Here is a 27,292-nt window from a genome sequence, read left to right as displayed (position 1 = left end):
AATGTTATTCTGCTCTCTACAGTACATAATATCATCAGTAGATTCAGAGAACATGGTGAAATCCCTGTGCACAAAGATCAGGGCTGCTGATGAAAACCGGATGCTGGGGAGGTGGCACGGCATTAAACACAGGAATGATTCTGTACTGAAAATTCTTTGTTCTAAATAAGTTAATTTGTTTGATAAAAAGGTAGAATATCTCACTTTCAGCATCTGATATGTGTTCTATGTTCTCCTGTTAATCAAATCTGGGCTTCTCAAATTCACAAATCATTGCATTCTGTTTTTGTCTACATTTTTGTCTACATTTTACACAGTGTGTAAACAAGTAAATTCCAACTTGGAATTGCAAAAATGTGCAAAAAGTAAGTCAGTTGAGGGATTTGAAACAGACAAAAGTGGACAACAGCGTATTTTAATCTTTGTTGTTTTGCTGCCTTTTTATGTTTGTAATATTATTTGTAGTATGAATAATTGAATTTAAGTCAATTTAATTATTATGTATATGTATAAGTATACCATTATGTGTTTGGTATTATGAATATTTTTAATGCTCTGAAAATCATCACATTCATCATCATACATGTTGAGCATCCTCTGCCATCAAATTGTGCTCAAACGGTGCAGACCGGTGTGAATCAGGTTAATGAATTCCTTTGTGTAATTTTAATAAGGCACATTTAATATATTAATTAAATTGAAGTTCAACTGCTTCAACTTTTGTACTAAAAGATACAAAAAATGTTCTCCTAAACTGATGTACTTGACTGCAGAGAATCTGGAAAACTAGATTTAAAAAGAAACAAAATAAAACTGTAATTAAAATGTGTAAGTTAAAATGTCTTTTTATATGCATTTGTGATTATGTGTTATGTTATAAAACATTTATCTTCCACATTCTTATGTAATATTTATACAACATTCACTCATTCATGCAGATTCACTCACATACACGCAGACTCAGTTACTCCTGAAAGCAAAAATAAAGTTCAATCTGACCAGTTGCAGTCCACTGTAGCACCTGAACATCCAGTTTCAGCACAAAACCAAGAAAAAATATATATTATAAACACATGGTTCTTCTGTTTGTTTCTTTAAGTAGGAGCCAAATGTCTCACGATGTTTGTTGGTACACTATTTTTAACAATACATCAACAGCTTTCTGATTGATCATTGTTTTGCTCATTCTCATTTTAAAAAGAAATTATGCACTAAATATAAAACAGTTTAATGAATTACTAAAGATTATTAGAGTTCCTGTAGCTAACATTCGACAGATTGAAATAAAATGTGCAACATCTAATAAATACAGTAAGTGGATCAGTTAATGTCTACATTACATCTTCACTACATTGAGTAGAATTCACTTGTTCTTCAACAATTTTGTGATTCTGCTGTAACTGAAAATGATTTCAGTCTGTCAGGTTTTTGCATACTGACTATACTATTTTAGTCTATTTTTTGTCAATTTTTAAATTTTAATTTAAAATAATAATAATAAGAAGAATAATATATAAATAAAACAATGTGTATAAATAAATTATATATATATATATATATATATATATATAAACAGTTTTTAACATATCAACAAAATACATTTCTCTGATTATGTTTTAAATATGTTTTGTTGTATTTCATTATTTATTTATTTGACATTATTCTTTATTTTAATTGAGTCATGCTACTTATTAGGTCCTATTGAACTACTATAATTGTGTCTTTTGATTGTACTGTAATATGGTAATAAATAAGCACAATACATTTCCTGATGTATGTGGACAACGGTCCAGCACTTTCTGGCAGCTGTAAACGGACAAGTGTATTAATGTTTTGGCATAAAAACAAGCCTAAAGGGTTGGTATTGGATTTATTGTGTACACTGTAAAAATAAAAAAGTTAAGAAAACTCAAAATATTAAAGCAACTTACTGCACTACATTTTTTTTTGAGACCAACTCAGTCTTTTAAGTTTTGAAAAAAAAAAAAAAACATGCAGTTGTGCCAACCAGAAATCTTTAGCCCAGATCATATGTATTAAAACTTTAAATATTAAATCTCACACACTTAAAAATGAAATTTGTGTCTATGATTTAAATTCTACAAAATGTGTATTGCAAGTTTTAGTTTTAAAAAAATAGTTTAAGCCAATAAAATGTTTTACATGAATCAAAATCATTTAGTGGATGAAACGCTATACTTTTGTTAATTTAACATAGCAACTGGGTAATTGGAATTTATGACTATCACATATCCACCTTAGCGTCAGCTATGTAAAACTATTGCAATTAATGCAATGTAATCAGACTGACTTGGCAACACAAAATATAGTAACCTGCTCTTACAAGCTACAACACTGAGACCAGACAGTTACTATTATATAACAAATATACAAATTCCAAGAGAAGGCAGCTTGTGGAAAATGCTTACACACTGATGGTGAGTGAGAGGTGGAAGGACACGCCCAATATGCAAATAGTGTGATTAACATTGCTCCACAGACCCCGATCAAATAAAAGGTCAAACTGAGCATGTGCAGAGTAGTTGGCATGGCCTCGACTAGGGTTAACTACAATAAGTAACTTTTGCCAACACAGATTATTTATGTGGACCAACTTTTAACAAGTAACTTAATAAAGTAAGTTGGGATGATTAGTTTGCTATATTTTAGGGTGCAATTCAATATTTCTCATTCAGCTGACTTAAAAATCACACTAAGCAAAAGATTTTTTAGTTTTGTTTTTTAGTGTACAGCCTGTAGCATGAGCGTGTTTTAAGTAGAAAGTGACAAATAAATGTAAAGGAAAGGCGCAAGTTTGGCTGCCGCTGATAAGTCATAGGCTCATGAATATTCATGAGCTGTAAAACGCGGTATAGACGAGAGACTTTAAATAGTGCGCAGCGACCTGAGTAGTGTTTTTGATGGTGGTGACTTATGGGAAAAGAATGAGAAAACAATTTAGACTTGTGGAACAAAACGTGAGAAAACCTGCCATGTCATTTTTAAACTATCAATAACGAGAAAAACGTTTAGAGTACATGGTTAAATTTAACGTTTTTCACGTGGGCTAATGGGTAATGTGTTAATGCATACAATCTAAAAAGTAATTATGTGTTTTTGTCAGGAGAACTAATATTATTAAGTTGAGTGAATTTACCGGCCATTACAACTCAATAAAATGAGTTCAGAGAACTTCAACCTGAAAACTTAAAAATGTTTGTTGATGCAATAAAATATGTGATTTGAACCAACTTTTAGACACCACACTCCTACACTCTAAAAAGTGATTCTGTGTTTTAGTCAGTGGAAACTAATATTATTAAGTGGAGTGAACTTATCGGCCAGTATAACTCAATAAAATGAGTTCAGAGAACTTCAACCTGAAAACTTAAAAATGTTGGTTGAACCAATGAAAAAATGTGATTTGAACCAACTTTTAGTCACTACCTGTGTCAATGCTCTTTCTAGAGTGTTGGTTCATGCAGCTTTCCTATAGGCTCCTGGCACCATATATCTGCATATTGGGTGTGGCCTCTTCCTTACTTACCATCTTTGTGTTGTCTGTTGCCCAAAGCTACCTTATCCTAGGCGTGCAATATTATAATATAATTTGATTGCCAGGCCTCAGTGTTTGTGGGCTGTAAGAGCACATTAACTTTATTCTGTGTTTCTAGTGATCACAGTATGCTGGCTTTGAGCTACAGAGTTCACTCTTTGCTGAGTTTACTCCAGTATTATACTGTCAGTATTTGCAGTTAAATAATAATATACCAAATATGTTGAGAATACCACATTGAATTAACTCAGCCTTTTAAGGCAGCAGGAGAACTTATATTGCTGAGTTTAAACAACTTGAAATGTTTTACATTGTACTTTAAAATTATGAAGCACGTAATTAAGTTGGATAAACTGGATAATTTAAGTTGATTTGCCTTAAATTTAAGTTGAGATAATGAAAACTGTCAACTTGAAAGTAATCAAATAATTACGTTGAGCTAACTTAAAGGAATTGTGTTGATCTAACTTGTTTACTTAATTTGTAAAATTTGTAAAAAAAAAAAAAAAATATATATATATATATATATATATATATATATATATATATATATATATATATATATATATATATATATATATATATATATATATATATACACACTTGAATATAACTGTAGTGTTGTGTGAACAAAACTCAGTTAAGTTGAATAAACTTAACTGATTCAAGTTATCATCTAGCTTTGACTCAGTTAAGTTGAATAAACTTAAAATTGTATGTATTTACAACTTAACAGAGTCAAATATAAATGATAACTTGACTGAATTAAGTTGAATGAACTAAAAATGTTATGTATTCACAACTTAACTGGGTCAAATCTAAATTATGACTGAGTTGAGTTGAATGAACTTAAAATTCTATATATTTGCAACTTAACTGAGTCAAAGCAAAATGATAAATTGACTGAGTTAAGTTGAGGAAATTAATATATATATTTATATTATAATATAATATTAATATATATTTTTACAGTGTATGTGTTAATACTATTACTAATAATAATGATACATAAATAAAATATGTATTATTTATTACGTGTTTTAACATATCAACAAAATAAATGTCTCTGACTATGTTTTAAATGTCACTTTTTCATTATTTAATTATTTGACATTATTCTTTATTTTATTTTATTGAGTCATGCTGTTTATTAGGTCATATTAAACTACTATAATTGTGTATTTTGATTGTATTGTAATATGATAATAAATAAGCACCAGTGGCGAACCGTGACCCTGAAAACCTCGGCCCTCTACCCCCCTCTTCCTTATAATAAACTGAAAGCCAAGAAACAAAAACTGAGACGAAGATTCAGCTTAGAAATGCAACGGACAAGACCATTTATTAACATACATCATTTCTTAAGCAAAATAAAGTTCCTCCTTACAAAGTCCTTGCACATTTAAGACCTCATACCACACAAAACAAACAAAATCATATAAAGCCTTTATATCAAAACCACACAAGCAGCCAAACAGTCGCTATCGACACATACATCAGTCGAAAAATAGACCAGTCGGGGTGTAACGGTCATTGTGGCACGATAAAAAATTTTAGAGATGTGCATCAAAGAGATTGACGTTGCTACGGTGCGCTACAACGCGGTCCACGGTCTACTGGTAAGCGAATACATTTCCGCTTTCCAACGCCGGTCAACTGGCAGTATGGATTCAATGTCTTCAGAATTTACCAAAAATAACAATACATGAATAAATAAATTCACCCGTTCAATTAAAGGTCATGCTGTCCTGATGCCGCCTCCTCGGGGACTGTTTGTAGATCTATTAAGGCTGTTTCGCTGATCGAATGGTTAATGAAGGGCAAACAAACTTTCTCTTTTGACACATACATTCATTTACTGTTTGACTTGTTCCTTAAAGGTCGTTTTGGAAGGATAATGTTTAGCGCATCATTTAAGCTTCTACAGAATCAACTACAGAGAGCGAGAGACAAGAGCAAAAGAAAAAGACTCCAAGATGTAGGAATCTTGACGCTGAAAGACGCCGCGCGCTCCTCTATCTCACAACGCTAAACTTACACGGGTGCCTATTGGCCATAAATAAATTATGTTTAATTAATTCTCCCTTTCAAATAATATTTTTAGTTTTAAGTCTATTTTATAATTCTTATTTTATAATAATATGTTTTAGTTTTAAGTCTATTTTATAACTCCCCCATTCAAATATATTTCGTCTTTTTTATAATTCTCCCTTTCAGATATTTTAGTTCTAAGTTAATTTTATAATTCTGCCTTTCAAATAATAAACTTGGATTCAGGTGTATTTTATAACTTTCCCTTTCAAATAATATTTTTAGTTTTAAGTGTATTTTATAATTCTCCCTTTCAAATAATATTTTTTAGTTTTAAGTCTATTTTTGGCAGAACCTTCACAGGCTCGGGTTGGGCTTTTAAGTCTATTTTATAATTCTCCCTTTCAAATAATATATTTCGTTTTAAGTCTATTTTATAATTGTCCTTTTCACATAATATTTTAGTTTTAAGTCTATTTTATAAATGTCCCTTGCAAATAATATTTTTGGTTTTAAGTCTATTTTATAATTCTCCCTTTCAAATAATATATTTCGTTTTAAGTCAATTTTATAATTCTCCCTTTCAAATAATATTTTTTAGTTTTAAGTCTATTTTTGGCAGAACCTTCACAGGCTCGGGTCGGGCTGGATTTTTTGGGCCGATCTAAGGTCTAATCTGAACAAAGTTGTAAAAGCCAGCCCGACCCGACCCCAGCCCGTACAGGTTCTGCCTGAGCCCGACTCGACCCGCCCCAAAAACTGTCATTATGAGCCCGAGGTAGAAAAGTAATCCGAATATGACACTGGTGAAAAGTTCGACTTCTGATCCATTTTCATTATTGTATCCGTTCTTTTGAGTTTATTTTGTGGAGGAATTTTCTTTTTATTTATTTTGTTTAAAAAATATTTCTTTCTACTGTTATTTGTCTTGTTTTATTTGTTAATTGTGGTGGCAGCTAGCTTGCTGTGGCCACTATGAGCAGCGATGCTCCGAAAATGTCTTAATTCACATCTAAGAAAACAACGTTTTCTTTAATGCACCTTCACATAACAGACACAGAAATCGCAGCGCAGACACAATCAAACCAGCTGGCAGGGCGGCCTAATCAACATTAAATAACTTACCCATCAGGGAATTACGTGAAAACAGTCAATTCTCCTGGTTGATGGCAGGGTCATGCAACTGATCCTTTGCTTTTAAACCCATTAATAGTTATTTCTCAATGGAAATCAAGGCCAAACTGTTAACTTCTAATTAAAAGTTAATCTTGAAAACAGCTTGCATAACAAATAGGGCTAGCTTCGGCTTCCATCATGACTCAAAAAAAACTATAGCTAGCCCTAGCTGTTTCTCTCACTAGCTATTTCTCTTGCTAGTGTCGCCAGCGGCGGAAATGATCATACAGTTAAGCCCGCCCACTTAGCCATAATGTATTATTGGTCAATTTTACTGTCATTTTACTGCTACATTACACCTCCCTGGCTCTCTGTAAATTAGGGGCCCACCAATAACCAACATCCTGCAGAGGCATCACAGTTAGGTTAGTGGGCGACAACGGCTCCACTTTTTAACCCCTCAGGTTCCAACACAAATTGAATAAGTTTGAATAAATAGCTTATGTTTTTGTAATAGTTTAGATGCTGATTGCCAACTATAAGTAGATTTTTTTTGTTTTAAAAATATTTTAGAGGGCCATGACGGTTCCCCACTGGTTGTAATTAGTATAAACTAATTACCGTAATTAAATACTAAACTTATTAATTCATTAGACCCTCCTCTGTCAGAAAAAAATGAGTTTACTATTAAAACGCGTAATTGTACATGTAGGAGTCACTCATACTATAGGCGATACATGGTTATATCCTATTAGATGGTCTTAATACAGGATGGGCATAGATTTGTCAGTATGCTGCCATAAATATACATTGTGTCTACATACACCCAAATGTATAAAGTATGAGTGATTACACTATTTTTTTATGTATTTAATATGTATATAAATACATCAAACATTGTTCAGCCTAATTAAACTCTATATAGAGAGGCTAGTTTTGATCTGACAGTATTTAGTTTAAAAAATGTAATAAAATGCTGGATTTTCTCACATGCTGTGTGTTTGAGAGTATTTTTTCTATGTACAGTAAAAATGCATGCAAAATTAATATTATGAAGTTTATTGTGCCAAAGGTTTTATAGAAAAATCTATATATAATAAATAATAATAATAATAATAATAATAATAATAATAATAATAATAATAATAATAATAATAATAAAAAGAATAATAAGAATAATATCTATATATATAAAATCTTAGACATTCCAGAGTCAAAATACTTTAGCAACAAAACACACAAAAACACAAATGAAAGCAAAGACTGTCAAAATCAAAACAAATTTTATATAACCGCAAAGAATAGTAAACTGACCAGGTTTTTCTTTGAATTGCAGGTTTTCGTTCCTGTGTAAACATTTAGGCACAAAACGATCCCCATAAATGTTAGTGTAAGCTTTTTTTGAACATGGTGTGACTGTTGAAATAAAACTTGGGCCACCTGATCTGTCACTGCTGCACATTTGGGACTCCGCAGCCAAATCAGGCAGTAAAATATATATGAATTAATTAATAAATACAACAGTATTTGCCTTCAAATGTACTTGAGCATAGGCATTCCCAAATTGGCAATATGGTAATTTGACTAAAGATCCACTACATGTTTCTCCAGTGAGTAAAATTGTTTCTTTTGGAAGATGAATCAGTAAAAAATGACTGCTGCAACGAACATAAAACAAATTCTATGGCAGGTTGTAGTTCATTGTATACATTTATAAACACAAATAAGTCTTAGATTATTTTAAATCAACTTGGAGCTCGCTAAATCACTTGGAGCTCGCTAAAATTAACAATGCTGCCGACCTTGGAGTTAAATTTTCCAGGCAACCAGCGAGCTACCCAGGGCAAATGAGCCATTTCACCTTTTAGACAGTTGCCTAATAAAGTCAGCAAAACTTAACTGTGTATTTCCTAGTTATACCTAATGCAGTTTCTATACTTACCTACGTCCAAGAAACGGCTATAATTGTTTTTTAAACATAATTTACTGAGGGCTGTGTCTCAAACTGCCATGCCTCACACTTAAAATCTTCAGTGACTTTACACACAACTTCCCAAACAGTCTCAAAATATTTTGTTGGGCATGCTCAATTATGTCATACAGTATAATAGTGTAAGAACTGCTGTAAAAACAGCCATTTAACAGCGTTCATGAATGAATTAATCAAACAAAATCAAACTAGGGTGCTTAATTTCTATTTTCAACAGTAATCATGTCTATACTCACACTGCAGCAAAACAGATAAATTCTTACAAATAGTTGAAAGAACAAAACCCCTTGGATGGAGCGCTTCATAGCTTCATAGCTTCATAGCTTCATAGCTTCTCCTTTCCAAGTGATGCCTGTGCTTGCCGCATATCCTCTTTATAAAGTCTTAGCCCCTCCCTCCAGAACAATCCAACTAGGAAGCTGCAATTAACTAAATTATCAAAGATATAAATTAACTAAAAGGCTGTAAACACTAAAGCACAGAATAAACACTGAAGCATAAACAAATAAATGTGCCTATTAAACACATGGCACAAACATAACGCTATAATAAGGCTAATACTTCCCTGGCCCAACTTTAGGAATGGTATGTCCCATTCCTAAAGGCGGGAAACTCCCCTATAACTGGGCTGAGTGGTATATTTGCCTCTGTGAGTGTCCTGAGACGGCTGTAAGTGTTTCAATGCTTTGTTTGAAAGGTAGCGTTGAAGAAATGGTAATCTTAAATAATTTCTAGTCTGGTAGTGTGTGATTTGAATTATTGTTTATTTAACAGAGTAGGAAGAAATCCTTGTAATGTTAAGGATTTAAAGCAGTTTTTTTGGTAAGGAAACCTATTAAGCAAACACCAAAAAACAGGCCTTTTAAACCGTGAGCCATTTTAACAGGGGGGAAAAGGCGTGAAAAACAATTAACCAGTTTAATAATAAAAATAGTCTCCCTTATATTGGTTACTAATAAAATCACTGAAATTGATCTGTTTTATATCAGTTAATACTGGTTATCTTGTGTAATTCAAGATTTTTAAATTTGCATTTTACTGAGCCCCGGTGGTTCTCTTTGTGATTACCTGATGTTAGCCCTTCTAAACCAAAAATGATTGATTTATTGTTTTAATTGTAGAATAAGGCAACTAGCCTAATTCATATTCTAGCAGTTTATCTTTCTGTAATGTAGATAGGAACATTTTAGAAATGTAATTAGTTTACCATTATAACAAACCTGTTTTGGTTATACCCTACTTTTTTAGTGTGGGGACAATTCTATTGCTAATAAATATACAGATCATACGCTGTTGGAGCAATTGTTCAATATTTATTTTATTTAATATTAAAATATAAGTGACATGTGGAGCCTGGGTATGATTCTGTACAACTTGATCACCGGGCCTTTTCAAGACTCATGAGCTTGCAGAGGAGGAATCCTGTCGCGACCTGATCTCGTCTATGCTGAGGTTTGATCCAGTTGCTCGACTATCAATTGAAGAGGTGGCACAGCATCTTTTGCTGCAGTTTGGGCAACAAGTTGAATATAAATTAGATCTACAGTGGCTTGCAAAAGTATTCATATCCCTTGAACATTTTGCCACCTTACAACCACAAACTTAAAATGTACTTTACTCAGATTTTAAGTGATAAACCAACACAAAGTATTGCATAAGTCTAAAGTGAAATGCAAATGATACATGATTGTACATTTTTTATTCAAATAAAAATCTGAAAGGTATGATGTGGAAAAGTATTCAGCCCCATTTACTCTAAAACCCCTAAATAAAATCCAGTGCAATCAACTGCCTTCAGAACTCACTTAATTACTTAATAAAGTCTAGCTGTGTGTAATTTAGCCTCAGTATAAATACAACTGTTCTGCAAAGGCCTCAGTGGTTTGTTAGAGACCACAAATGAACAAAGAGCATCATAAATACCAAGGAACTCACCCTGTCCAAGGTAAAACAGGATAATGTTTAGCGCATCATTTAAGCTTCTACAGAAGCAACTAGAGAGTGAGGGACAAGAGCAAAAAAGGGCTCCAAGATGTAGTAAGCTTAACGCTGAAAGTTTATTTTATAACTCTCCCATTCAAATATATTTCGTTTTTAGTGTTTTTTATAATTCTCCCTTTCAAATATTTTTAGTTCTAAGTTGATTTTATAATTCTGCCTTTCATATAATATACTTGGATTTAGGTGTATTTTATAACTTTCCCTTTCAAATATTTTTAAATATTTTTTATTTTATAATTCTCCCTTTTAAATAATATTTTTAGTTATACATCTATTTTATAATTCTCCATTTCAAATAATATTTAGTATTGAGTCTATTTTTGACAGAACCACAGGCTCGGGTCGGGCTGGATTTTTCGGGCGATCTAAGGTCTAATCTGGACAATGTTGTAAGATCCAGATACATCTGCTAGTATGAATCAAAGCCCACCTCATAGTGTCTTAAAACAACATTTGTGGAATTACTTTTAATCACAAATAAACCATGTTTTATGTACTTCTGTTAATTATTAGTTACATCCAAGTAAAGGTCACTTTACAGCCTAAACAAGTTACTCCACTCTACATTTACTGTTGTTAAAAAAATATATGCGTGCAATGTCTGAATTAAATACATATATAAAAAAAAACTGATGAGGTAATGTTTAAAATAATATAACATGTGATTATTATTATTATTATTTTGTATTGGCAAGGACCAGATATGTGCCATTAGTAAATCTAAGGGGATAAGAGATTTTAACAGGTAAACTCAATAAATGATTGTTCATTAGCTGAACAGATGGATCCGGTGAAAAACACAATTTTAAGGCAGATCAGGGTTAAGAAACTGCTTTAAACTAATAAAGTATTGTACTAAATTCTGGTAATCCAGGTTCTAGCTAACTATTTAGGCGAGCTAACAGAGTTTTCCTTCATTATAGCTTACAGCAAATACTGCTATCCTAGTCTACAAGTCACAATGACTATCACAAACTGTATTTTATTAAGCTCACAGTGGGTTTGATCTGTGGGTTTTGATTCGTGTATTTTAAACAGCTATCAGAAATAATCTCATAACAGTTTACATGGTTATCTCCGTTACCTTTCTTTTAAAAAAATATGCAGATATGTTTTAACGTCTGCTCGCTGCACCCCTCTGCTAAATAAAAAAAAACTGACTAGCTATTTCTCTTGCTCACGTTCCAACACAAATTGAATAGACAAGTTTGAATAATAAGCTTATATTTTTGTAATTGCTTAGAAGCTGATTGCCAACTATAAGTAGATTTTTTTGTTTAAAAAATATTTTAGAGGGCCACGACGGTTCCCAACTGGTTGTAATTAGTATAAACTAATGACCGTAATTAAAATACTAAACCCCACAGGAAGCGCTGCTCCTGAACTGAGCCACTGAGCAGCTAAAGCTCACTTTCTCTTATCTGCCTTTTAAAGCTCCAACACAGTCTACACTGCTTAACATCACCATACTGACATATTTTACACCTGTTTAAATACTTCAATGATCGAAGAAGAAGAAGAAGATCCGCCCAGAGTTGGCTGGTGTACTGCAGAATCCAGTCCGGTGTCATTTCCAGCCGCTGTGCTATGATGTCAGTTAAGCATCAGCTTAAAGCTAGCATTTTTCTAATTACTACCCTCAAACGATCTCAACTCAGAGGCCCCAGTGATGTTTAGGAGGTAAATGTACACAGAATAAAACGTACAGGATTCGGAACATATTTATTTGCCACAGAATGGTAAAGGTCAGTTTTTGAAAAGCCCATTCAAATTTCCCACAGGTCTGAACCTCAAATATGGGCATAAACAATTGGCATGGCACACACTACAAAACGAGGACACAAATTCAGCGGTCTATTACTTTAATCAGCTGGCTGTAATTTGCTGTGAACATATGGCCGGATTTCACTGGTGTTGCGCCGAAAAGAGCGCCCGTCCGATCTCTGCAGCTGCGCTGGGACCTCGGTTCACTTCGCTGTAGCATTAGCTAAACGATAGCCGTTTTCTCATTACGAATCTTAAACGAAATTCAGAAGATCCAGTGATTTTCAGGAGTAAAAATGTACACAGAATAAAACCTACAGGGTGCTGAACATATTTCATCCAGTTTTTGAAAAGCACATTCATTTTCCTAACAGAGTGAAGACAGCAACACGAGAGGGACAAGAAACACGGCAACCAGAAGCTATTTTAATATCCTTATGCTATACTTATATTATAATATTCGAAAACTGTAGTGTTACATATAAAAAAAATACATAAAATAGTGTTATCACTCATACTTTATACATTTTTTATCCTTTTAAATAATATTAATACAGAATGGGCATGGTTTTATCAGTAGGCTGCCTAAACTCTACATTGTGTCAACATAATAGTGAAATTAACTAATTAGACCCTCCTCTGTCAGAAAACATGAAGTTTACTATTAAATAGAGTAATTGTACATGTAGGAGTCACTCATGCTATAGGTGATACATGGTTCTATCCCATTAAATCAGGGGTGTCCAAACTTTTTTTGTTGGGGGCCAGAAGGAGAAATATACTTAAAGTCACGGGCCACACTCTGTATTAAAACAAATAATGAAATATACTACTGTAAATAATCCTTTTTCCTGATTATTTCATGTACACACCATTTTACTTGACTTACTATCTTTATCTTTGACAGTCTTGTGTAAACGAAGATTTTTCAAATTGATGTTTAATTTCCTGATGTCTCTTAATATTAAACCACTTAATTACGGCAACTTTTAGACTGTTTTTATGCGCTAGAAATGCGCACTCTCTCCGACTCGTTGGCTCGTTTCTGACACCTAGCGTTCAAACTTTGAATCTCACATTATAAAAACCTGCTTAACAGCGGGCCAACTTTCATTCTATTTCTAAAATACCTCGCGGGCCGCTCCAAAAAAGGAAACGGGCCGCAAATAGCCCGCGGGCCGTAGTTTGGACACCCCTGCATTAAATGGTCTTAATACAGGATGGGCATAGATTTGTCAGTATGCTGGCTAAACTATAGATTGTGTCAACATACACCCAAATGTATATAGTATGAGTGGTTACACTATTTTTTTAATATTATAACACTTCATCAGACCCTCCTTTGTCAGAAAACATGAAGTTTTATATCAAAAAAAGCATAATTGTACATGTAGGCGTCACTCATACTATAGGCATGCTTCTATCATATTAAATGATATCAATATAGGATGGGCATTGTTTGATCAGTATGCTGGCTAAACTATAGATTGTGTCAACATAAACCCATAGTGTAATTAATTCATTAGACCCTCTGTTAGAAAACATGTAGTTTACTATTAAAAAAGAGTAGTTGTAGATGTAGGAGTCACTCATACTATCTATGTATCTCATTAAAACATTTGTTTGTGGAATCTTTTACAGCTGTTTAGACGGATGTTGAGTGAGTTCAGAATTGAATTACATTATAATACTGAACACAGTTACAAACCTCTGATTGGCCGCTGAGGTGCCCCGTCCTGTCACCCATCTCTACTTTACCTGAGGTATGATCAGGTATGATCAGATTATATGTGGATGTAATTCCATGCACAAACACTGGTGGCACTAATAAGGATTGTTCAGCCTAAGATTGTTATGAAGTACGTACTAGTGCCAAAAGTTTTATAGAAAAAAAAAAAAAAATAATAATAATAATAATAATAATAACCTATATATATAAAATCGGAGAAATTCCAGAGTGAAAAAACTTTAGCAACAAAATACACAAAAACATAAAAGCAAAGACTGTCAATAAAAACAAATAATTTTATATAACCACAAAGAATAATCTAACCAATTTTTTATTTCTCTTTCAGGTTTTCTTTTCTGTGTAAACATTTTGGTGTTTTACATACAAATGTTTAAGCTTTTTAAAAATTATATTTAAGTGTTTGAACATGGTGTGACTGCTGAAACAAAATTTGGAACTCCGCAGGCAAATCAGGCAGTAAGATATGAATTAATTAATAAATACAACAGTATTTGCCTTTAAATGTACTTAAGCATAGGCATTAGCCAGCGAGCTACACGGGGCAAATGAGCCATTTCACCTTTCAGATAGTTGCCTAATAACAACACGTAACTGTGTATTTCCTTGCTAGTTATACCTAAAGCAGTTACTATACTTGCCTACGTCCAAAAACGGCTATAATTGTTTTGTTAACATAGCTGTGTCTCAAACTACACAAATGCCATGCCTCACACTTAAAATAGTCACTGTGCTCGTACCATTTAATCCTTCATTAAAACTTCATGCATGATGGTTTCTTCAATGACTTTTCACACATGACTTCCCAAACGGTCTTAAAATATGCTCAATTTTGTCATATTGACTTTACTTAAATATATATGCAATGTTTCTAAACATCGCAAAATTCTAACACACAAAACACTAGGATGTACCGTTTAAGCATTTTATAGAGGTATTAGGTAAAATATTCTTATTATAATGAGCAAAGATTACTGTCTCACATCTGGGTAACCTTACTTATATGTATATGCAATGTGTTTACAAATTTCTCAACAAAAACAAAACGTATTGGGCTGTATTTTTTGTGTACCATTTAAAATTCAATTACAATTTGTACAAAATTAAACAGTATAATATTGTAAGAACTGCTGTAAAAAACTACAGCAATTTTACATGAATAAATAAATCAGCCAAAATCAAATTAAGGTGCTAAATTTCTATTTTTGACAGTAACCATGTCTATACTCACACTGCAGCAAAACAGACAATACATTTTTAGAAATAGTTAGAAAAGAACAAAACCTTGGATGGAGAGCTTCATAGCTTCATAGCTTCATAGCTTCATAGCTTCATAGCTTCATAGCTTCATAGCTTCATAGCTTCATAGCTTCATAGCTTCATAGCTTCATAGCTTCATAGCTTCATAGCTTCATAGCTTCATAGCTTTCTCCTTTCCAAGTGATGCCTGTGCTTGCCGTATCCTCTTTATAAAGTCTTAGCCCCTCCCTCCAGAACAATCCAACTAGGAAGTTCCAATTAACTAAATTATCAAAGATATAAATGAACTAAAAGGCTGTAAACACTAAAGCATAGAATAAACACTGAAGCATAAACAAATAAATGTTACTATCAAACACATGGCACAAACATAAGCCTATAATAAGGCTAATACCTCCCTGGCCCAACTTCAGGAATGGTATGTCCCATTCCTAAAGGCGGGAAACTCCCCTATAACTGGGCTGAGTGGTACATTAACCTCTGTTTGAGAGTGTCCCGAGACGGCTGTAAGTGTTTCAATGCTTTGTTTCAAAGATAGAGCTCAAGAAATGTTAATCTTAAGTAATTTCCAGTCTGCTAGTGTGTGTTTTTTATTATTATTTATTTAACAGAGTAATGTTAAGGATTTTAAGCAGTTTTTTTATAAGGAAACCTATTAAACAATAAACAATTATTATTAAACAAAATTAAACCATAAACCAGTTTAGTAATGAATCATTTGTCTCCCTTTTATTGATTACTCATGAAATCATTGAAATTTATCTGTTTTATATCAGTTAATACTGGTTATCTTGTGTAGTTCAAGATTTTTAAATCTGCATTTTACTGAACTCCTGTGGTTCTCTTTATTACCTGATGTTAGCCCCTCTTAACCAAAAACTGTCATTGATTTATTTTTTTAATTGTAGAATAAGGCAATCTTGCCTCATATTCATATTCTAACAGTTTTTCTTTCAGTAATCTAGATAGACTGGGATATACATTACAAATAAAATATAAACATCAACCAGAAAATAATTCTTTGTCCTTGAGCAGTTGATGTAAAACTGTGCATTTTACACTTCATCAACTTGGTATTACAGGGTGTAGGAGACATTTTAGAAATTTAATTAGTTCACCCTTATAACAAACCTGTTAGGGTTATACCCTACTTTTTAGTGTGGGGCGAATTCTATTGCTAATAAATATACATATAATTAGCTGCTGGAGTAATTGTTTAATATTAAATATTTTATTTAATATTGAAAAATAAGTGACATGTGGAGCCTGGGCATGATTCTGTACAACTTGATCACCGGGCCTTTGTAAGACTCCTTGGTGTACCCACATGAGCTTGCAGTGGAGGAATCCTGTCGCGACCTGATCTCGTTTATGCTGAGGTTTGATCCAGCTGCTCGGCCATCAATTGAAGAGGTGACATAGCATCCTTGGCTGCAATTTGGGCAACAAGTTATATATAAATTAGATATACAGTGGCTTGTAAAAGTATTCATACCCCTTGAACTTTTCCACATTTTGCCACCTTACAACCACAAACTTAAATGTATGTTACTGAGATTTTAAGTGATAAACCAACACAAAGTATTGCATACTTCTAAAGTGGAATACAAATGATGGATGATTTTTTTTTAATCAAATAAAAAGCTGAAATATATGATGTGCAAGAGTATTCATCCCCATGTACTCTAAAAATCCAGTGCGATTAACTGCATTCTGAAGTCACTTAATTAGTTAATACGTCTAGCTGTGTGTAATTTAGTCTCAGTATAAATACACCTGTTCTGTGAAGGCCTCAGTGGTTTGTTAGAGAATACTGATAAACAAACAGCAACGTGAATACCAAGGAACTTACTAGACATGTCCTAGATAAAGGTTTGAGAACTTTAAAGCAGGGTTAGGCAGAGATACTGAAGTCTTTCGGCACGAGTCCGAGTGTCTTCAAGTTCAAGTCTCAAGTTTCTTCTGGCGAAATAAAAGTCAAAGTTTTTCTCCGTAAGGCAAATAATCTCTGCTCTTTAAAATAATGGAAAATGAATTACAAAATGTAATAATTACAGAAAAATAAATATGAAATTGGAAAATAACTAGCTCAACGAAGCCCAATAAAACCTAATCTAACGAATTTCAAAATATCAAAAACGAAAAACTCAGCAGAAGTGTAGAACAATAAAGTAATATTACAAAAAACATCTCAAAATAAACTATATCTGGACAAGTAAGCAATATGCGCATTCTCAACGTTTTGTTCTGCTGAACCGAGTGCTGGTATCAGAGAGTTCTAGAGTTTAGATTGTCTGCCTGAACCCCAGTCTGTCTGACCCGATGCATGAACTCGGGCCGGCCGAGCACTCCCACCGCTTTCCTCGGGCCCTGTCAGGTTCAGCAGAAGAAAATGGTCTGTGTTTTAATGTAACAAATCACACTGTGATTTTTGAGATGTTTCACGAATTACAGCTCATCTGCGCGTTTAAAGCTCAACGCATGAATTAATCGGTGAGCTGCGCACCTTACGTGCTCGCGGGAGATTAGGCGCGTCTGTCAAGCAAGATAATGGACAGTTTTGGGGCCAGAGATAATGAAGTCCAGCACGTACATCTCAGATTTGTAGTTAAAAGGTCAGTTTTAATGCTCTACTAATTTATTGTGGATTTCAAGCTCGGCGCGGGTCGGGCAGACCGTGTCGGATAGGGTCGGTTCTGGCTGGATTTTTTTGACGCATTTGACGGAAAGTCTTGCAGCTCCTCTGTCAGACTACAGTGTTAGCATATAAATCGCGTGCGTTTTCCTACAGGACATATCATTCAAAAGTGCAGATGAACTCATGATTAAAAAACTCATGATTAAAAATCACACAGTCTGGCTTAAAATACTTAGGTACAGCTATTAAATTAATAAATCAACATTCATTAAAAAGATCAGTGAGAAGGTCTGGATGCTAAATGACAAATAGCAACAAACTAAAAGCTTATAGCTAATAACATTTAATAATAACAGAAAAATAGATATGAAATTGGACAGTAACTAAAAGTAAGCTTAAAATGCTATAAGAAATATATTCTAACGTATTCCAAAATATAAATTCGAAATATTGAACTGCAGCTGTAGAAAAACATAAATGAATACTACAAAAAAACGCAAATGCCTCAAAGTAAATAACGATAGAACAGAATGAACAGAAAAAATAAATATGAAATTGGAAAAATAAACTAATCTAAGCTCAAAATGCTAAAATAAATAAAATCTAATGAATTCCAAAATATAAAATCGAAATACTAAAAAAACTAAGAAATGAACAAAAACAACAATTTAACAGCCACTAAAGTGGTACTAATCTCAAAGCAGCAGATAAAAGCCAGAATATGCAGCAAAGACCAGCAGCACTGTTAGAAGCAACAGAAGGAGCAGCCAGCATGACGGTTCTAGTGAAATAATTAAAATGTTAATACACAACATAGCGCATACCACATAAAATCTTTCCATGGAACTTAGTCCCACATTTCACAGTTTTCTCAGTGTTCATACTCCAAAAATAAAAAAAACATGATTGTTCACGAGTCTAAAAACACGTGTCCGAGTCAAGTCTGAAGTCTCTGTGTGTGCGATTTAGGTGCGACTGGAGTTCGAGTTGCTAACTGGAGTCCCCATCCAAGGAGCACTGTAAAACCCATCATCCAAAAATAGAAAAAGTGTTCTACACCTGCAAACCATTCATGGCCATTCACCCACACTCAAAAAAATAATTCGTTGGATTTACTTAATCCAGTTATGTCAACAATTTCCACTAAACTGAGTTGTGTTTGATATAATTAAATCATTTATTTAGGATTCAAGTGACTATTTTTTGTAATACCAACATGGCTGTATTATGTAAACACAACATAACTGTATTATGTAAATTCAACATGACTGTATTAGGTAAAACCAACATGACTAGATTATTTACAACCAATATATTGGTGTCAAAGTTAGCTTGGATTAAATTAATAGGTTTGTGTATAGATAACTAAATCGACCAACATAAACTCAACAAAATGCTCTTTCTTTTGTTTTAATTAACTGTGTTGATTAATGACAACAGAAAGGTATTTCATTATACTGAACTAAGTCACTTATGTAAATGTAACATAACTGCTGGTTTACCAAAACTTAAGTCAGTTAAGTTGAAACTACAAAGTATAGTTAGGTAGGTCTTTCTCAATAGTAATATATGTCTTTCTAAAAAGTATTTAACTAGTTTACAAAACTAGTACATAACTAACTGTTACAACTGCAGTTATTTTAAGCTGAATAACAAAATCTGACAGTCAGCATTTTCCAAAATGTAAATTCAAATCACAATCACGTTGTTTCTGTGAAATAATTATTTAGCACACAGACAAACCATGGTCAACTGCATACATTGCAAAAAAAAGGAGTCCTTTATGGTCATTTGCAACATTTAATTGGTATTTTTTGTCCTTTTACAAGGTTGTTTTGCAATGTGCACACAACAAAAAGTACATGGGATCCCAATTTACCTTTACTTACACACAACCTTTAGCTGAACTGTTACAAATCTTTTGAACATCTTACATTTCTGAACTCTAAATCCCTTTTAACTCATTAGCCACACATTAGATAAAACACAACTGCTTCTGAGTTACAATTTCATCCTTCTGAACTGCATTTAAACAAACATTAAATCAGGTCTTTGTAATCCGGATCCAACGCGATACACAGTTAGCCTAAAGAAACACGCTTAATTAGCTTTACATTTGAGAACCCCAAGAAGTATGTCAAAACCTGACCCTGGTTAAGACCCTGCATTAGATCATTTTATTTCTTCATATAAAAAAAAAACACATCTTCCAATAGAGAATATAAAATTGCCTGAATTGAACTTTCCTGTTTACTTTTGAGACTTGAAAAACATCTGACTTAATAAGAACTTTATATTAAAACATCTCTTTTCAATGCCAGCAGTTTCTAATTATGATAAAATAATTTTTAAAAGCACATCTTCTATTACATTGACCCAATATAATAAGGCATAAAATAAATAATTAAATAAAATAAAATTTCCTTTGCTTATCAATTCCATAAGTGCAACACATTAGCCAGATCATTATCAAAACACCATGCGTAAACCAATACACGTAAAACATGGTACCAGTGACTTCTGTTCACTTTTCCCCTCACTTTTTTAGCTCCACTGATCCTATTAGACACAGTTTAGTTTTATAATTACAGACTGCATTTAGTATGCCTATTTTATCCTCTTGCCTGTCACAATTATATATTGAATAATATATTTATTTTAAATTATAAATGGACCTCAATCTTTTTTTCCCCTCTATTACTCAGTGCTTACTTAAATCATGTGAATTAGTTAGTATATTGACTATTTAAAAACAGTGGTTTTCTTTATAAATTTAAACTTAATTTTTTTTACTTATATTCCAATATCTGAATATTCAAATTAGTTAAACATTTATCCTCCATAGAGCAGCTATTTGCGTGGTGGGTCTTTCTGAGCACTGCAGTGACACTGGCATGATTGTGATGGTGTCAAATGGATTATGGTGGAGCAGTGTGTACCTTAATTTTAGTTGGGTTGCTCAAATCCAGTGTGCACACAAAGCCAGAGAGAAAGGACTACAAGACTAAAAAGTGCTACTGTATGGTCAGTGGAGCTGTTCAGATAGACAATGTGAATAAAAACAAGGATGATTAATGTTGTAGCATTAATATAAGGGTAACAGAAACCTTGTATCAAACAATTAAGAAAATTTAAAGTGAACCCCAGCTGGTATCACTTGTAAGCCTAAATTGGTGCAAAATAATGGCGGCACCCATATGTCAAATAAGTAGAATAAAAGCACTTCTGAAACTAATAATTTATTGTCCGTTTTTTTTTTTTTTTTTTTAACAACACCATAGCTTAGTGATTTAGAGTAATAACAACATATTAAGAAATAAGTGCTACCAGGCAGGGTTCCTTTTAAGAAATTTCTTAATACCCTTTGATGCATGGCGTTTTCCTGTTCTGGCTTTTAATATCCCTCCTTACTCCCTTTTGTGAACATTTTTAAAACGTTAAAACATCAAACATTAGAACTTCAAACAAAACCAGAACACTAACATTCAAATTGTCCTGGATTTCAAATACCTCAGGTCAAAGTTGTCCTCTTTGGAATACTCTGAAGTGGCACTCACTTTCAAAGTCTACACTTTCCCTTCAAACAGTTTGTTTTTTAACACTTGAGCCTTTCTTGACAGTTGTTTGTCATCCAGTTCCATAACAACTTTCTGCAGAACCTCAAACGTGTACTTAAGATTGGTTGGGTAGCTCAAATCCAGTGAGTACATGAGGCCAAATAAAATGGCAACTGCATTTGCAATGTTTCCAAGGGTGCGAAGTACTTCCACTCCTTCGATGACTATACCGACATCTTCCAGGTCATCAGTGGGTTCCGCCCCCTCCTTCTTTACAGCAAAGACTCCCAGAACTGTCTGCTCCATCTCCGGCTTGTCCTCAACATCCTGAAAGACAGAAAAAAATACACCATCAGCCAAATGACATAGACCCACACACACACACACAACCAATTCCAATCAAGTTTTTCCAATCATCAATTTGAGAAATGAAACTGCTTTAGCACTTCTGCTAATTAAGTTAGTAAAAAGGAATTTCACTATGCAGTTGTGACAAATATTTCTGTCTTTGTTGAGGGAAGGACGTGAGGGTTAAATTTGCATATGGATAAAAATAAATAATTAACTACTTTTACTTTCTTCTGCATCACAGTCTTTACACTTCCACATTCATGGTACTGAAAAAAAAAAACATAAAAAAAATGCATATACAATTACCATTTGATATCTGTTGCTATTTTTATGCATTCCCCATAGTCCATTTTACTAGCTCATATTAAATATATATCTAGTTTTAGCCTTTGTTTGTTTATCAAAATACTGACTGCTTTTCTGTGTATAAATTTCACCCACATCTACTTTAATTACCGCTGCTAAGGTACATTTCCGTTTAAAATTGAACTGCTCAACTACATTCACGATTGAAAAAGCACTGCCACTGCTAAATGTATTGTAATTTGCTGATATACCTTCTTGAATCTTAAAAAAGGTCTAGTGTTCAATAAATATTAATAGTAACTTTTTTATTGTTTTAAAAATATACACTGGTAAAATAAGTGGAAAATGAATGAGAGCATGCAAATAACATTTGGTATTCCTATTATTTACTTTTTTTCCAGTGCTCATTTGTAAAGTGATTTGAATGCAGCTTGTTAAAGGAGCTGGCACAGGATGGTCAATGAGGTCAATCTGGATTATAAACTATTAAACACATGTTGGGGCAAAAAACAGATATAACTTTAAATCAATACATGTTAAGAAGACCATTAAACTTACCACAAGAGCCAAAAAAGGTACACCACCCAGCCTACAATTGCAGGACTGTTCTTACTGACAGAGACACCCTGTAATAACACACAAGTTGTGGTTAGAAAAATAGGAATAACTAGGGGAGAAAAAAAAGTTTACCAGCTCTGACAAAAGCAAGAAATGGATTTAAGATTATTAACTGTTTGGCATTTTGAACATGCAGATCTGCTCTTAATTGCTGATACATTCATTTTTGCACACTTTAAAACACACAGGTTGGGTTAAATTACTGCAGTTGAGGTGAGTTTAAACAGGATTCACTCAGTCATTACCATTGCTAATATTGGTTAAACTATCTGGCTAAGCGCTAGAGACTATACTTTAGGTTATATTATACAGTAAATACAGATTTTAATAAAGGAGGAGCTACTTATGAGTTTTGTTGGCTGTTTGTCTATAAAACAGTTTTATTAAGAAATATATGTGTATCTTTGAAAAACTTAAAATAATGTGACATCAGGTCAGAGCAGCTTTAGTAACGATTCAAATTAATTAATTAATTAATCAGTCAGTCAGGCTATTCTGTTGGCTATATAGCTAACTAGCTAGTCAGCAAGCAAGGAAGTTTGCTAGCTATTAATGTGTCCGCTTTTGGTACACTAAGGCCATAAAATTCATAATATAACACACACTTACATATAACCTTTAAAGATTACATTACAAAAAAGCACATATACTACGATAATTACTCGGATGGATCAAGATTCGCCCGCTTTTCACCTGCCTCGCGATCCTCGCCGACGTTTCTCGTTCATGGACTGAACTTCTGAGCATGCGCAGCATTTGTCCTACGGAAGCTTGTGCAAGTCACACAACACTGCGTTACCAAAGCCAGTTTACTGGAGAATACGCGGGCATTAAACCAAACTAAGTGGATTGTGTGGCTTCAGCGGGTCTTCAGTTTATGTTAAATCAGCCAAGCTGAACTTGGTTTAAAGCTAAAATGAGTACCGTGCACTTAAGTTATTTGTTTCAAACATTGTATTTCCCTGTGGGTATGAGCCCAATCTAGCTAAACCAAAAACACTTCACAAAATATCCCTTATTTACCGTGTGAACCACATTACACTACTAACGCAACTCCGAGCCTGGCCGTTTAATGACGTTAGCCTGCTAGCGCTAGCATACTAGCGCCCTAGCTCAAGCGAAGCTCATAATTCACACATTTGAAGACAAATATGAATAATTAACTACACATAAAAGTATATTTTACACTATATGTGGTTACAACACCCCTATGATGCGATCGAAAGTCCGTGAATTGAGTTTAAAAGTTTGTTTTACGAGCTATGCTGGCGCTAGGGTGCTAACGCTAGCGAGCTAACACTAGCAAGCTAACGCTAGCGCCCTAGCGCTAGCATAGCTCGTAATTCACACATTGGTTGGCAGATATGAGTATCCAGATACACGTAAAATTAAAATGTACACCATATGAGGTTACGAGACCCACATGATGCGACCACAATTCCGTGAATTGAGTTTAAAAGTTTGTTTTACGAGCTATGCTGGCGCTAGGGTGCTAACGCTAGCGAGCTAACACTAGCGAGCTAACACTAGCAAGCTAACGCTAGCAAGCTAACGCTAGCGCCCTAGCGCTAGCATAGCTCGTAATTCACACATTGGTTGGCAGATATGAGTATCCAGATACACGTAAAATTAAAATGTACACCATATGAGGTTACGAGACCCACATGATGCGACCACAATTCCGTGAATTGAGTTTAAAAGTTTGTTTTACGAGCTATGCTGGCGCTAGGGTGCTAACGCTAGCGAGCTAACACTAGCAAGCTAACGCTAGCAAGCTAACGCTAGCGCCCTAGCGCTAGCATAGCTCGTAATTTACACATTGGTTGGCAGATATGAGTATCCAGATAGACGTAAAATTAAAATGTACACTATTTGAGGTTACGAGACCCACATGATGCGACCGCAATTCCGTGAATTGAGTTTAAAAGCATTTTGTGATTAAAAAAACGCTAATGCTAACTTGGCTAGCTAGCTAACATGAAGCTGACTGGCCAGGTAGATATTTTATTACACAGTGAGGTTTCTCTTACCTAAATTCCCCATACACACGAACCGCTTTTAATAAATTACCAAGTACAGCTTAAATATACATATATTTATGACTAATACTCACCGCACTCTCTGCTTTTCCAAAATAAAATGGCGCTGCTGCTGAAGAGAAGTCCACAGACAGCCACGAATGTCCCGGATGAAGAAAGTAGCCAGCCTGTTGAGTTTACTTCACTGGGATGCGTTCACCAAACATGCACTTATTAATTAAATCAGACAACTTAACTGACTTTCATCACAGCAGTCCAACTGACTCAGGTTTCACTTGCTAACACAAAGCTGTTAAGTAATTTTAATTAAAAATACTTGATTAAAATCAACAACAGGGTGAGTTTATTTTTTTGAGTGCAAACTGAAAGATCAAGCAAGGAGAGCACTGGTCAGAGAAGCAGCCAAGAGGCTCATGGTCACTCTGGAGGAGCTGCAGAAATCCATAAATTAGGTAGCAGAATCTGTATACAGGACAACTATCATAAGTCATTCATTCCACAAATATGGCCTTTATGGAAGAGTGTCAAGAAGAAATCCATTGTTAAAAGAAATGTATGAATTGCTGTTTGCAGTTGTGGCAAACGTGAAAGAAGGTGCTGTGGTCAGATGAGACCAATGTTGAACTTTCTGGCCTAATTGCAAAGCACTATATGTGGAGGAAAAGTAACACTGCTCCTCACCCTGAACACATCATCCCCACTGTGAAACATGGTGTGGTGGCAGCTTCATGCTCTGGGGATGCTTTTCTTCAGCAGGGACAGAGAGAGGGTCAGAGTTAATGGGAAGATGGATGGGGCTAAATACAGGGCAATCCTGTAAGAAAACTTGTTGAAGGCAACAAAAGACTTGAGACTGGTAAGGAGATTCACCTTCCAGCAAGACAATGACCCTAAACATACAGCTGGAGATACAGTGGTTTAGATCAAATAATATTCATCTGTTGGAATGGTCCAGTCGCATTGAGCATCTGTGGCGAGACATGAAAACTACTGTTCACAGACACTCTCCATCCAACTTGGCTGAGCTTGAGCTGTTTTATAAAGAGAAATAGGGCTAAAATCTCAGTCTCTAGATGCACAAAGCTGATAGAGACAAACCCCAAAGCACTTATAGTTGTAGTTGCACTGAAAGGTGGCTCTACTAAGTATTGGGGGGCTGAATGCTTTTCAGATGTTTATTTGATCAAAATTTTGAAAACCATGTATGTTTTTCGTTCCACTTTACACTTATGCAATACTTTGTGTTTGTCTATCGCTTAAAATCTCAATAAAATACATTTAAGTTTGAGGCTGTAACGTGACAAAATGTGGAAAAGTTCAAGGGGTATACTTTTGCAAGACACTGTATTTATGATAAAGGTTCTGTTACACGTATCACAGCGTATCAAGGGGTCTCAGTCTTTCTCTTTGAGGACAGAGGTCCTAAATATTCCTGAGCTGGAGGATGCCAACAGCAGCGATGGTCCCAGTCTAATGGAAACAAGTGAGGAGGTTGCGACGACTTCTCTAGCTGGAGCCCACTTTGAATGTCTTTTGAATAATTGTCAGAAATATTTTGTAATTTAATCTTTGTCATTTTGTTCACCAACCATTTCTTATCTTACCTTATTTACTTTTTGCCATTTTGTGTAAGTAATGTATAGATAATGGTCTGTAATTAATTATTCAATGACATCTATGTGAACAGTGTAAAGCTCTTTGATTATGCATTTATTGTGAAGTGATCGATTTCTGTTTTTTTTTCTTTTTTCAGACGCACCATTCCATTGTTCCATTTGAATGCTATTTTCAGATAAAGAAATGCAGCACATGCTCATTGCCCAGTATGCCCAAAGTTTAAACCAGCAAAACGATACAGACAACAAGCCACCTAGATGTGCATTTAAAGAATTCAGTCTCCTTTCAAAGTTAAGTTTATTTATGTAAAGATGAATCACACATGTTAAGCATTCATGACATGCTTAACAAAAACTGGTGTTTTATTTACAGAGTTCAGGATATGCAGACGTAATTTGGACTGTAGGATGACTAGACTACCACTGCCCTCAATGCCAAGATGCTTTTAAGAAGATCATCTGAAACAGTGCATAGGGTTAAATGGAGGTCAAACGTTGGGACATGTGAAGTGCAGCAGGTCAGACCCTCCTCTCTTCATCAGAAGCTTGGACATGCTCACCCTCTAGGTCAAAAAAACGAGCCTGCTTGTCCACCCTCTCTAAAAACTGAACCTGCTCACCAGCCTATTCAAAAGCTCGATCTTCGCATGCTTTAGGCCAATGTAGACTTTTAGTCATGGAGGAGGAGGAGGAGGAAGTGGC

General features: G+C 34.2%; 2 long non-coding RNA genes across 3 annotated transcripts; both read right to left on the bottom strand.

Moving 5' to 3' along the window:
- Positions 1-12,394: 12,394 nt before the first annotated feature.
- On the bottom strand, positions 12,395-15,631 carry LOC125784477 (uncharacterized). Its single transcript, XR_007427292.1, has 2 exons — positions 15,490-15,631; positions 12,395-12,711 (listed from the first exon to the last, which is right to left on the bottom strand). It is a non-coding gene; the product is annotated as an uncharacterized LOC125784477 (long non-coding RNA).
- Positions 15,632-22,215: 6,584 nt separating this feature from the next.
- LOC111195030 (uncharacterized) lies at positions 22,216-25,326 on the bottom strand. Of its 2 annotated transcripts, none has more exons than XR_007427313.1 (3): positions 25,049-25,326; positions 22,876-22,943; positions 22,216-22,277 (listed from the first exon to the last, which is right to left on the bottom strand). It is a non-coding gene; the product is annotated as an uncharacterized LOC111195030 (long non-coding RNA). The 2 variants fall into 2 exon arrangements; XR_007427314.1 differs by lacking the exon at positions 25,049-25,326 and adding an exon at positions 23,598-23,888.
- Positions 25,327-27,292: the final 1,966 nt, after the last annotated feature.

Source organism: Astyanax mexicanus, chromosome 19 (assembly GCF_023375975.1).
Source record: "Astyanax mexicanus isolate ESR-SI-001 chromosome 19, AstMex3_surface, whole genome shotgun sequence".
In the NCBI taxonomy this organism is placed as follows: Eukaryota; Metazoa; Chordata; class Actinopteri; order Characiformes; family Acestrorhamphidae; genus Astyanax; species Astyanax mexicanus.
Note: the sequence above shows the minus strand (reverse complement) of the source record. Positions and strands in the feature narration are given on the sequence as shown.